Source organism: Apus apus, chromosome 4 (genome assembly GCF_020740795.1).
Source record: "Apus apus isolate bApuApu2 chromosome 4, bApuApu2.pri.cur, whole genome shotgun sequence".
Lineage (NCBI taxonomy): Eukaryota > Metazoa > Chordata > Aves > Apodiformes > Apodidae > Apus > Apus apus.
In genome coordinates, this window is record NC_067285.1 from 68,901,033 (window position 1) to 68,915,633 (window position 14,601).

The 14,601-nt window shown below is 44.1% G+C and overlaps 1 protein-coding gene across 4 annotated transcripts in view; it reads right to left on the bottom strand.

Moving 5' to 3' along the window:
* Nucleotides 1-14,601, bottom strand: part of LOC127384458 (probable E3 ubiquitin-protein ligase HERC3) — a 54,738-nt gene that overhangs the window by 34,781 nt on the left and 5,356 nt on the right. The window lies entirely within an intron of this gene.

A 14,601-nucleotide genomic window follows, 5' to 3' on the forward strand; every position in this document is an offset into this window, starting at 1 on the left:
TGTTTAACCTAAAACTCCCCTCTTTCAAACGGAAACTGTTAGCCCTTGTCCTATCAGTACACACCCTTGTAAAAGGCCCCTCCCTCCCCAGCTTCCCTGTAGGCCCCCTTTAGGTACTGGAAGGTTGCTGCAGGGTTTCCTCAGAGCCTTCTCTTCTTCAGGCTGAACAATCCCAACTCTCTCAGACTGTCTCCATAGGAGAGGTGCTCCAACCCTCTAATCATCTTCATGGCCCTCCTCTGGACTTGCTCCAGGAGCTCAATGTCCTTCTCTGTTGAGGGCTCCAGAAATGAATGCAGTACTTGATTTGGGTTCTCATGAGAGTGAAGTAGAGGGGCAGAATCACCTCCCTCGACCTGCTGGCCTCTCTTCTTTTGATGCAGCCTAGGACATGCTTGGCTTTCTGGGCTGCAAGTGCACATTACTGGCTCGTGCTGAGCTTTTCATTGGCTAACACCCCCAGGTCCTTCTCCTCAAGGCTGTTCCCAATCCATTCTCCACTCAACCTGTATTTGTGCTTGGGAATGCCCTGACTCAGCTGCAGGACCTTGCACTAGACATTATTGAACTTTATGAGGTTGGCATGGGCCCACTTGTCCAGCCTGTCAAGGTCCCTCTGGATGGCATCCCTTCCCTCCAGCACGTCAACCTCACTACACAGTTTAGTGTAGTCAGCAAACTCGTTGAGGGTGCACTCAATCCCACTGTTCACATTGCCAGAAAGATGTTAAACAGCACCAGTCCCAAGTACCGACCTTTGAGGAAATCCACTTGTTACTGGTGTCCATTTGGACATGTAGCCACTGACCACAACTCTTTGAGTCCTTATCCACCAAGTGGTCTATCCATCAAATCCATATACTGCCAATTTGGAGACCAGGACATTTTGCAGCATAGTGTCAAACACTTTGCACAAGTCCAGGTAGATTACATCAGTTGCTCTCCTCTTGTCCACCAACACTGTGACTCCATTGTAAAAGGCCACCAAATTTGTCAGGCACAATTTGCCCCGGTGAAGCCATATTAGCTGCCACCTCCACATTTTTCATATGCCTTAGCAGAGCCTTCAGGAGGACTTGCCCCATGATCTTGCTGGGCAGAGAGGTGAGACTGACTGGCCCGTATCTCCTCAAGTCTTCCTTTTTCCCTTTTTAAAAATGGGGGTAATGTTTCCTGTTGAAGCTGCCTTACTGGCCAGGGTTACATTCTCCTGCATTGCAGGTGTTCTCCTGCTGGACTCTGATCCTTCTCCAGACCCAGGGCATCTATTACTAGAGTGGTGGTGGGATGGATTACGGATTCTCTCTCCTGGCAACTCTAGTTTAAAGCTCTCTTTGCTAATCTGGCAAGCCTATGGCTAAAGATGCTGTACCCTTTCTCTGAGACATGGACCCCATCAGTCCCTAGGAGACCAGGTTTCTTGAAGCAAATCCCAAGGTCTAAGTAGCCAAAGCCATCCCTGTGGCACTATTCATGTAACTATGTATTGCTTTTCCCAATTCAACCAGCCCTTTCAAGCCCTCTCCCTTTGACCAAGAGGATTGATGAAAAAAAGACTCCCTGTGCTCCCAAGTCCTTCACCAGCACTCCAAGGACTCAGTAATTCTTCTTGATGATCGTCAGCTTGCTCCTGGCTGTATCACAGCTGCCCATGTGAAACAGCAGCAGCAGATACTTACCAGTACAAGGCTCAGTAGTCTTTAAGTGACATCCTTGATGCAAGCCCCCAGTAAGCAGCTGAGTTCTCTAGAGAGGTCTAGAGGTCAGGCCAGCAAATGGGTGCCTTCACACCCCTCTAGTAAAGAGCCTCCTACTACTATCACCTATAGCTTCTTCTTGTCTGCATTAGATCTTGTTAGTTCTTTTCATAACATACACACTGGACCAAAGAAAGAGGTCCAAGCAAAACGCTTTCAGGACAGCCCTTCTCTGAATGGTGACGAGCTTGGTTCCCAGGACTGTTCTTGTGTTTTGTTGCCTGTGGTTCACGGGGACACTCTAGCAAAAGTCAAGCACAGTCAAGGTGCTACACGTTTCTGTAATTTGTCTTTCTGACCATCAGCACATTTAGCTTGAAGGTTTGGAATTGGAAGTGAAACTGGGCAAAGAATGAAAGCCCCTGAAACACTCACCTTCAGTCCACAGCCTCACTGTTTATAAAACAGGGCTTATACTTTGTCCCTACAGTGTTGGAAAGGTATACAAGATCTTCAGCGTCTGCAACTGCTGGAAGCACAAAGCATTCAGTTACACTGAACCAATTAGAATGCACAGAATGAATGATTAATTAGCTTTCCTACTCAGTAAATTTATCAGAGAATTGGTACACTCTATGTATAGCTTCCAGCTGCTCACAAGACAGACTTTTGCTAGTGGACACGGCAGAATCCTTCAGCTGTATGTGTACCAGGACACACACAAACACCAACATATGGCTTCTACTGTCTGAAAAAAACAGAGTAACTATAAGCCCTGAGGTTCCACCTTCAGTGGCAAAATCTGGATTTTTTTAACTGGTGGGAAGAAACTGTGTCTTGGAAGAGTTCCAGGTTATTTCAGTTTGCTTGGACACCTGGCCAAACTCCTCATTGCCTCCCCAACTTGACAATAAGCAACTTAAGCATTTGCTCATCTTGTTGCTCTCTGCTAGGGAAGTGCTCACATACTCTTAGGCAGGTGTCTTGCTAGCTTGCCCAAAGAAGAAAGAGATAGTGGTAGAAGCACAGGGAAGGGAGAAACAACTGTTGGCAAGAAATTCCTCTGGGTTAAATGCTAGCAGCTGGCACATCTGGGGACAGATGAGGCAATTTCTTTGCATTGCCATGCTTTTTAATATAGTCCACATCCACACTGAGGATGCCTGAGCATTGTGCAATCAAGATCTAAAAATCAGAAGTTTGAGATACAACATTTTAATGCATTAAGGCAGCTGAATATTTAATCAGAAACCAATAGCGACCTAAATGTCACCCATATGATCGTTCTGTTCTCTAAGTACTGAAAAACCTTAATTCTTACAGGAAAGGAGCAGAGTTCTCTCCTTTGGAGATGAAAGACACCAACACATTGAACCATCTAACAAGGTAACACAACATTAGCACTTATGGAAGCCTGATTCAACCTCCAAAAACTCCCATGAAAACCCTGCTACTGGCTTCAACAGGCACTACAAGAAAATTAGAAAACCACTATGACACAACCTTATCAGCCACCAGCATTTCATTAAACCACAGTACAAAAAGTAAAACAATAGTGAATCACTAAACTGTGACCATATTTTTATACATTTAAGTAGGAAACTTCAGCTGAATTAGGAGACTGTTGATGCCCCAGTATCCACCAGCATATCCTGGTGATGTTTCTTCCTATGGACATCTTGGTTATACTTCTAGGCTCTGATGAGCTCCATTATTTTAGTACTAATGAAGTCAGCTGAGTGTTTTAATTAAACTGGAAAGAAGAAAAGAGAAAAACAAAGCACAGCAACCAAAACATGATCCAAAGTGCACTAAGAGAAGTACACCCAAGATTGCTCCCTCCCCTTATGAAGGTTTCTCCTTATTTTGTCAGCATGACTACAACACTATCTCAACTGCTCAAAGCTTTTACCAGTATTAGCAGCATGAGTACACTCACTGACTTTTCCAGGAAACAATACTCCCATTGGAAGTAAGATTCTGCCACTTAGAAACTGGTAACTGGGAAGGGGAAAGTCATGCTGTTTGTCAGAGCCTTTTTGCCTCTTCCTCTCTCTTTTAAAGCCCCCAAAAATGAGCCTCTGATTTCCCTCTGCACACTTTGAACTTCAACCACCTAGGCATCTCATGCTTACAGCTGCCACAGAAAACATCTGGAGTCTGGGGCCAAGGAAAAAAATCAGATTGTATAAACCACTACAGCAAAATACAGACCTTACAAAGGTATCATCAGCTTTTGAAAACATAATCTAGCCCAGCCACCTAAAATTGCTCTTGTGGCTTTCCTCACACCACCTCTGCAGGCTGTGTTTTGTCAGCAGTAACACCAGAGGGAGGAGGTGAGAGCTGAATGACAGTTTCAGGAGCACACCTTCACAATTGCAGATGATCTGTGGCATGGCCAGGCGTATGACACGCACATCACGTAGGCAGCTGGAACACCCACCCCACGATTTCATCATCACTGCCTTCCTCCTTGCTGAGCCTCTCTGAGAAGGCATTACTGCTTGTGTCTTACGTTCAGACTAAGCCAGCCTACTGCATGCAAGGGTGTGGGAAACACTGTGTTCTGTACCTGTATGGCACAAGATTACAAGAGCAAGCCCCATGGTGAGACCATGTTCTCACTGTATGACAGCTGCCCTCACTTTCTGCACACTGTTCTCATCCATGTATGGCAGCCCATCTTGCTCTCAAGCTTCTCTTAGTATGGGGCAAAAACTTGGAAGTATGGAACAAAAAATGTTTACATCACTTTTGACAACTGAAGTTTACTGTATCATTTGAGGAGGCTGGGTTTTACAAGTCCAACTCATAAATATTGGGGTCTTCCTTCAAGAACTTTGTGAACTACTGCTACACTTGCAGCAGAAAGCAGCAGTACCAAGAGCAGCCTTATTAGAGAGACTGACAATAGCAGCACTGAAGCTGGTAAGGTTCTGAAAATTTGGTTACAAAGGAGAAAACGGTCACAAAGGAGGAAATGGTTACAAAGGAGTAGACTCACTGAACAAAAAACAGATGAGGGCAAGACAGCAAGGGACAGAACAAAACAGGGGACACTTCCAGGAACACTGTTGGTCACAGGGGTGGGAACACCGTCTATAAGTCAAGGCTGAAAAGCTCCCAGTAACAGTGACAATGATTCTGCAGTCCCCTTTCATCCACAGACACTAATGGCACTTTTCAAGATGACTGCTTCTCTGCAAAACATGTACAGATAGTACTGCCCATTAATTTATTTAGCATCACTACTTATAGGCTTAAATCCGAGTGAGACTGGTTTAGTTATTTAGCAGTGCCTTCACTTTATAAAGCTGCCTGTGGTCATGTCTAGGCAGGAATGCAAAAGCAAGAAGTGCGAGGCCACTGTGACACCCCAGGGTGTCACTTCACATACGCTTTGCCAGCTACACTGCCTCACAGCTGTGAAAGCAGACACCTACTCTGAGAAAGCTAGGCAGACTGGCATTGGCACAGCCAGCCATCAGCTGGAGAAGGCTGGTGGAAAGGGCTGCATAGTCAGAGAAGGCTTCAGCCTGCCAAACATCAGCTGGATCCACCTTCAGCCCTGGAGGTAAACAAGTAGAGGCAGCTTTTTCAAAGGGCAGCACCTCCAGTGTGGGCAGACCTTGCAGTAACTCGCTGAGGATGGACATCAGAGGTAGAAGAAAGGAGGAATTAGGGAGATAGGTGCATAGATACTGAATTTGATGTGCTGGAACTACAAGGTGCAAAGCTGTATTTCCACCTGAAAAATCCCAAGCAAAGCCACAGCAATCTTGAGAGCTGTGACAAAGGTTGATGGCAGTAAGGAGGAACAGCAAACCAGGGAAAAGGAAGAAAAAGCCCTTCACTGTAGTTCATCATAGTTACATGGAGGAGTTAACATAGTCCTGTGGCAAGCATAGAGCCAACCTTATAAACCCCAAAAAAAGGCCATTGGTGTAAAATTGACAGCTCCACTCAAAAAGCAGCACTTTCACCTCCCAGAACTGCAAGGAGGAGAGATCTGTCCATTTCTTCCCCACAGTGCTCCCCGGAACACAGCACTGCTCCCTTTCCACCTGCCTTAACACAGCTCCTTCCAGCATATGTGCTAACAAACCATAACAATTTAAGGCTCAAAGACCCAGGAATCTCTTCAGCCTGTCCTTGGGGCTCAGTCAGTTGCTCCAGGCAGCAAATCACTGCCCTAGGAGGTGACTTAAGACTTTACTATTATCCATCTGCTGTGCTCAATCCTGCAGACCACTGCTCTATGAGTGTCTTTCTGCAGCAGGTGATCACATCTGAGCAGGGGGCTCAAAGTGAAGCACCTCTAAGTCCCTGCAAGACAGAAAGCAGTGATGTCTACCATAAACCCTGCAAACAAGCCACAAGGGCTTCACTCCACTTTTTGCCTCCAGAGAGGTGCTATTTTGACATCTTTTCACATTATTGGAGCAGTTTTGCACAACAAGAAGCATTTAGCCTTCACATGGGCATTTTATATTTTCTTTTAGAAGGCAGGGTACATTTTCTAGGCAGCTACACTTGGCAGAGTCTCACTAGAAGCAGCCCTAGGCTTTGATAAAGTAGGATGTGATTTTCAAAAGCACTTGGTGTGCTCCTCACTCTGTTTCCACTTATTTCAATCCCACAGTGATCTGCAAGGGAGCAGGACAAAGCCACACCTGTACAGTGCAGACTCAGTACATCAATTTTGCCCTTGCTTTCAATGACATCCCCCATAAGATTCACAAATACTGCTTGGAAATACATTACTGAAAAGAAGCATGGTGACTGGGAAAGGGAGGCAATTAATCCAGCCCTATTAAACATTTCCAAAAGTTTATTAATTTTCTCTACTATAGGTCTTGAAGGGCATTGAGAAAAGGAGACATGAGCACCTGTACATTCCTTTTTGGTGAGTATATATAGGCAGGCAGCTGTTTAAAAGGCAGGTCCCGTGCTGAGAGTGAGCATTTCTTCACAGCTCTGATGCAGGAACAGCTGTTTTCTGCTAGCAGCCTTAAGTATTAAAAATACTTTATTTCTGAGAAGATACAAAAATTTCACAAAGATCTTTGACATAAATACTTCTTCCCAATACAGCTTAAAGAGTATCAGGCTGTTTACTGTTGTCTGAATCTAACTTAAAAATCATCCTAGACATAGTTACGTTTCCTCTTGGAACATACATCTACAGACAACAGAGCAAACAACCAGCACATACCATGAGCCAGAATCAAACTCAGTCTTTCCATATAACAGTTACACACTGAAAAACACGCCAACCCCTTTTCCACTCAGGAAACGGGACATTAATCCTGAAGACCCTATATGCTCTTGTGAGCCTTAAAGATCAAATCATACGGAATGCTTTACATTCACCTTTACCACACCCCAGGCTTTGTTACCTCAAAACATATGCCTGCATGTCCTCATGCAAAGGAAACACAGGATAAAGGGAAAGAGGGAAAGTGAAAAACTATGCTTACTGAGGAAATGTACTTGGGCTGCTTTATTTCAAGATAAAAATAGTTTTTGCAGTTGGTGCAAAGAGATTTTTTTATTTCAGTGTCTATTCATAGACCCTCACCTGTACAAAAGCTGCCCAATAACTGCATATCATCATAGGTGCTTGTGTCACATAACATCTTGAACACAAGAACAATGAACTTCCAGCACCAATAGCCACCAAACTAGAAGCTGGGACCCTCAGCCCTACTTACAGATTCAGCATAGTGAAGTCACCACTTTTGTCCACATGGACAACTATTCAGAATACAAAAAGATTGGGGCACTCAGAAAGCTTGCACCCATCACCTCCAGCTGCTTTCCTGCCCACACCCTCTACCTCACCACACACACAGCTATCCACCCATTTTATCCTGAGCCCATCTTTCAGCTTCAGCATGGTTGCAGGAAAGGGGACAGTCATTAGTACTGCACACACACCATGCCAGCTCTAGGGTTTCACACTCCTGCCAAGCCAGGCTTGCAGACAGCCTTTACTTCTGTTGCACCTTCAGAAAGCCTCCATAAAGAAAATGATACAGGAATAACAAATACAACAGAGATAAACTCCGATTTAGGTTGCTAAAGTGCCCTACAAACCCCCAACTAAAGGGCCACAAAGCTGGTAATTCCTACTGCAGCTCTGCCTTTTAAGACAAGAGACATTAAAATGGTTCCTCATGTCCTCAGTAAAACAGGCTGCACCAAATCTAAAACAAACATATCTTGCTTTCCTGGGCTCACTCTTATATTCACCCTTCAGCAAAGTGAAATCAAGAGAAAATTAGTGATTGTAATAATACATGTGTTTTTAGAGACCACACGTCAGAGTTACATCTGAGAACACATTACAGCCATTTCAGGCTCAGACTATAAATTTATTTTCTGACAAGAAACCAGATTTCTACTGGTTTAGGCTCTCCTAAAGAGCCTTATTTCTCCTCAGTTTAGGCTCTCCTAATCCTGCAGTCTCAGAGAGAAGATAGAAGTCAGTTCTCATGATCCAGACAACAGAAATTTTAAGACAGCCCACTATATATATCTGGCATATTCAGAGCTCTCAGCCAAACAATGTAACACAACACACATGTATTTCAGATACCTAAGGTAAAGCACTTCCTTGATTTTATTTCTCATTTGATCATTTATACATTGTTTCTAAATAAATTCATTATTAAAACCAACCTTCTAATTTTGAAACCTAAAATCTTCCTGAAGCCAAAATTGCATCAATTCAGCCGAGATGGACTCACTGTAACGCAAATTCATGTTGCTACAGTGAATGTTGCTGCAGTCACTAGCAAAGGCATAACAAGCTCAACTAGCTCAGTCAGATCCTGTGAACAATCCAAGGAGGGAAAGGGACGAGTACAAATGAACAAGCCTGATTCTGCAAGCGTGGCCAATTTAATAACCTGACTCCTTTTACAAACCACATTCACAATAGGTGCTGAAACAAATTGTATCTTAATCCTTTCTGTGTTATTTTTCAAGTTTAAAGTCAGCTGTTGAAGGCCAGCACCCAAGTCCTGCCTCTGCAAGGACCCTTCTGTCTCCTCCTCCTCCTCCTGAGCAACCATGGCCCCCCAGCTGACTTCTCACCCACCAGGAAGAGTCTAAAAGAAGACGACCCATAAAGACTGTCCTTCAAAGCAGGTCACTCATCTGAATTCTCAGCTGTTACAGGGCTTATGATTAACAGGCACACAACAGTGAGAACCGAGATCTCTGGATCGGTGTAACCCTGTGCTGAAGTTCAGGACAAGTGGATTTATGTTTGAAAAGAAAGGCCGAGTTCAGTGAAATTCAGGGGATCTGGATCATGTAAAGGCTTTTTGTTTCGGTGAGGTATTTTCCTCCTTTTTGAAGGTGAGTGAATCTAACAATGACATCTCTAGCCCAGCAGCTACAAGCAGATAGATTATAGAATGCACACAGAAGCAATGCTATCCTGCACATTTGCATTCAGACAGGAAAACTGGTAAAAAAGGATACTTTTGTCTGCCATATGTTACCAGAGGAAAGGTTCAAGGCAAATTTGGCACCATTTTCTTATAACTCTCAAGACGCTAATTTCCAAAGCCCAGGTTTCCTCACTAGTAGAATTCAAATGAAGCTCAAATGACTTACAGAGAATCACAGAATGTTAGGGGTTGGAAGGAACCTCAGAAGATCGAGTCCAACCCCCTGCCAGAGTAGGGCCAAAAACTAGGGCAGATCACTCAAAAAGGCATCCAGACAGGTTTTGAAAGTCTCCAGAGAACGAGACTCCACAACCTCTCTAGGGAGCCTGTTCCAGTGCTCTGTAACCCTCACAGTAAAGAAGTTCTTCCTCATGTTGAGGTGGAACTTCCTGCGCTTGAGTTTGAATCCATTGTCCCTCATCCTATCACAGGGCACAAGTGAAAAAAAGTTGTCCCTGCCTTCTTGATGTCCAGCCATCATGTATTTATAGACATTAATTAGATCCCCCCTCCATCTTCTCCTCTCTACACTGAAAAGCCCCAGGTAGGTCTCTTAGCCTTTCCTCATAAGGCAGATGTTCCAGTCCCTTAATCATCCTCGTAGCCCTCCGCTGGACTCTCACAAGGAGATCCCTGTCCCTCTTGAACTGGGGAGCCCAGAACTGGACATAATACTCCAAGCAAGGTCTCACCAGGGCCGAGTAAAGGGGGAAGAGAACCTCCCTCGATCTACTGGACACACTCCTCCTAATGCACCCCAAAATACCATTGACCTTCCTGGCCGCAAGGGCACATTGTTGTCCCATGGATAACTTGTTGTCTACTCGGACTCCAAGGTCCTTCTCCATGGAGCTGCTCTCTAGCAGATCACCTCCTAGCCTGTACTGGTGCATTTTGTTGTTCCTTCCCAGGCGCAGGACTCCACATTTGCTCTTGTTGAAGCTCATTAGGTTCCTCTTTGCCCAGCTCTCCAGCCGGTCCAAATCTTGCTGAATGGCTGCACAGCCTTCAAGTGAATCAGCCAATCCTCCCAGCTTCGTGTCATCAGCAAATTTGCTGAGAAGACACTCTGTCCTGTCATCAAGGTCATTGATAAAGATGTTGAACAAGGCTGGACCCAGCACTGATCCCTGAGTGGCTCCACTTGTTACAGGTCTCCAGCTGGATTCTGCACCACTGATCACCACTCTTTGGGCTCTATTGCGTAGCCAGTTCTTAATCCATCTCACTATCCATTCTTTGATCCCACATATCCTGAGCTTGCTCACAAGGATGTTAGGGAACAAATCTCTAGATCAGAAAACAAGTTACGTATCTCAGACTCAAGCATGTTTTTAAAATTTTACAGATGGCTAGTTTGTACCCACTAGTTATTTCACACTTCCCTAATTCAGCCCAAATCCCAAAAAAGCTTAGGTACCTGAGCCTGTCTTTTTTCCCCAGCATACGCACACACATTCAGATAAAACACACATAGACAAGAATCACATGGAGAGCTAGGACATCATGTCAAACCTGAAGAAAATTAAAGCAACTGAAATTACAGGGCTGAAGATGTGGAAATTTAGATGTAATTACAGAGTATAAATTTGTCTCCTAAAACTACTGCAGTACAAAATAATAATTTCACATTAGAAACATAATGTACATTAACACCTGATGATGCTCAGGAAATTAATGCAAACTCAGACTGATTTTGCAGAACAGTGGGCTCAATATTTCACAACTAAGACCACCAAGTTGCTTCTCTGAAGGCACTGTCAGAAACTCTGGGGATTCCAAGTGTGTAATAATGCAAGTAAAAATTAGGACAGGTCAGACAGAAGCTTCATTAACTATGATCATGGTGAGAGAACACTGGGACAGTGTCTCCTCTTCTACAGCCCTGCCAAATGATTGCAGAGACACAAACTATAGATTGTTTTAGGGGAGGGATGAGGGAAAAAAAAAAGTGAGGAAAAACAATTACTTCAATATTAACTTTAATATTAAAGCCAGGACTCCTCAATCAGCATGCTACCCACCATGAATCAGAGAAGGAATTAAACCATAAATACTGTGACAATGTGGGACATGGCTCTTGGTAGAGCTCATAGGAGTAGCACACCCTGTATTGCCCTAGCTCAGAATTAGGGAGCTGGAAACAGTCACAGACTGTTAGCTTTTAGTCAAAAGGAACACCCTTTTATTTAGGATTAATTTAGTAATCTTAAACATTAATTTTATCACTACAATGTTAAATCCAAGGAAAGGGCACTTCCAGAAAACAAACTTCTATTGACTCATACTCTCTTGATGGCACACGCTGCCCCAGTAATTTTTGATCCCTGTAGCAGACAGGCACAAGAATCACTTTGCCAGCTGCTACCCTGTCCCTGGATTACATCCACAAGATCAGGTGATGCGACAGTAAACACAGATTTTTAATTAACAAGTTTCTTTCATTTCAAAAGGTGCCCTTTAAAGGACCACTCTAAGTGGAATTCCTGAAACAATTCCATGCCACTGTTTGACATTTTTGCAAGTAGCATGAATGAGAAGCAAAACTGAATCCTCCTACTACAGATGTGTAAATGGGAAGCAGAAAAAGAGAAAATAATTATTTGGAATACCTAGTAAGGGAAGAAAGGGAGACAAAGTCTTCAAAAGCACTCACTGCAAATACAACTACTCTTCTGCCACTGGAAGTCATTAGTAAAACCTACAAGCTTTGCAAGGAGAACGGGGTTATATCCATGTTTCTGTGCTCTGCAAAGTCCCAGAGGTGACTCTAGGTGACCCTGCCTGGCAGGGTGATTCTGTGAGTTTCATTCACAATCAAATTTCACCCTGTAAAATAACTATCTCTGATTAAACAATGTGATCATATCTTCTGAAGCTTTTAACATGCTGGCACATATACACACAAAAAGAGTTAGAGAGATAAAAGGGAGCTTCCTCTTAAGAGCACAGACCTGGGCAGCAGGAAGGAGGTCTTTCCACCCCTCCAAAGTCAACAAGCCTTCAAAAGGTTAAAGATCCCCTGCATGTTTTCATGTCTTGACGTTACTCTCAAACACAACCAAGCCACTCTACAGGCCACGGTAAGCATTTCTGAAATCCAGAGGGGGCTCTCCAGGGGCTGCCTGGAGGGAACAATAAGTACTGTGTCACAGCCTCCAGCAGCAGGCAATGCTGCTCACTTCCAGGGCTGGACAGAGGTCAGCCACTTCTAGCTGCCCTTACAGGCTCCCAGATCAAGCCATAAGGCAGCAAAACCAAGAGGCCTCAGCCCACATTGCTCTGTCAAGCTGAAGCTGGAGAGATGCAACTACAAGAATCTCAGCTCCAGGCATTTCTCCGATTCTCTCTCTCAGACACCTCCTGACAGTCTTCTCTCTATCATCTTCATCTTCAACAGCTCAGGAACCTACGCCCCACACAGACATCTTCACCTACTATCAGACATGGCTTCATTCATAGGCCTACAAATAATAGAGAATAAGAAAGATTCTATTCGACATGCCTTTCTATACAGAAGGTGTAAGGTCATCTTTATCCCATGCAGAGAAAGTGGGGGTGAAAGAGGAGGGCTTGATTCTTTCTTGTTTCTATTGCAAAGGAGAAGTAAGAAATTCAATCCCCATTGCCACAAGCCAAAGCAGACCCACACAAACTGTGAGATGGAACTCTCCTCCAGCTTACTGTTACCGTAAAGGCTGCTGTGACTGTTCACCATGAGCTAAAGGGGAAGCTGTTCCTTGCTTTACAGTACATCCCTCCCACCTACCCCAGCCAGCAGAAACCCCACTGCAGGCACAGCCAGTACTGCTGTGTCAGCAGAGAAAAAGTTGCTCAAGGATGGTCACAGGCTCCTCAGAGAGCAGCACTGCAGAACCTTTTCCAGAATAAATTAAACCCGCCAGAAAACTGGGAGTGGGTGTCACATCTTAGTGACAGTTCCTTAATATAAGGGGTAGAAGAAGGGCACTTGGGATCAAACCCAAAGAACTTCTAATTTCTATTTCCAAATCTCAGACTGCTCCTCTTCCACAGCCCTAGCTGAAGGCAGGATCACCTAGCTGCTAGAGGTCTACACTTCAGCATTCAGGATTCATGAGATTTTCAGCTCTGATCTACTTGCTGTGAAGCCTCCAGTTTCACTATCATCTTAAGTTTGCTTCGTTTTATGGGTAAAAAGCAAGCTAGCTCAAAGATGTTTTTCAGAGCACACATCTTTACATCACTCGGAACAGTACTGAATTTCTGGGGCCTCTGCACTAGAGTCATGCAGCTAGTTAGGTGATTTGCAGGATGAATTATCCTCATCAGGTTGGGTGGAGTACTCAATAGACTTGGCTTCCTTTCACTAAGCACCTCATTTATGCCAGGACTTAAACTGACAAGTCCTCAGAAGATGAACAGTGGTTGTACACAGAGGGGATTTAAGCACTCCTGATAATCCAAACCTCTTTTAGTAATTGTCTGGAAACCAACTGTAGAAAAAGCAAGAGAGGCCAGATTCAAAGTCAGTTCCTCTAATCCAGCACCATGGACAACCAGCACCCAATACCTACCATGTCATTTTGAGAGAAAGACAAAAGACACACTGGCAGAAGAAGGTACAGCACAGGTCAGATTTGCACATACTGTGTGGGGACCTGTGGCTATTTTGTATACATCTCTTACCTCTACTGTGTAGTAATAGGATAGAAGTCCCAAGCCCTAGGGCAAGCAGCCTGCAGTTTGAGGAAGGATGATGCCTTACTGCTCTAATTACCCACAGATGGGTTTTTATTGTATTACAGAAAGAGAAATATCTGTATCTTTACCACATGGCAAAACCAAAAAGTTAATGGAAGATTAATTGGAAGGCCAACACTCAAAAGAAAGTCCATAACAAAAGCTTCACAGTTTCTCAAAATAGCAATACACAATTAAACCACTCCCTCACCCTAGGAAGGAGAGGCATTACCTACCTACGGTTCTGCACCCACAGGTTCTGCCCAGTGAAACACAACAAAGAAAATGTAATTTGAGCCTGGGGAACACAAGGCTACGATGACCTTCTTCTAGATTAAAAATGCATAAAGGGGTGAAGGCACAAGTGGACAAGGGGAAAACAAAATTTATAAACTCTCTTGGCCAAAGCCAAGTTTGCTCTCTAGCACTACACTCAGTGTATGTATCTTTCTTTGCCATAAATGACAAGTTTCCCCAACAGTAACTGAACAAGAGTAGGCATAAGGATGCAGTGCAATTGGAAAGACAAAGCAGAAGACACTTGTTACTCATGGCCCTCTCTTTTATTTCTAATAGCCCTCTTTTATAAAAAGGCAAAAAAATGCCAAATAACAAAATATGCCCTAAAACCATCTGTGCTTGCCTCTGTTTTAATGCATTTCCCAGATAAACTGAGCAGACCTGTCTCCCTACCCATGCTGCTCAGCTTGTAGCTT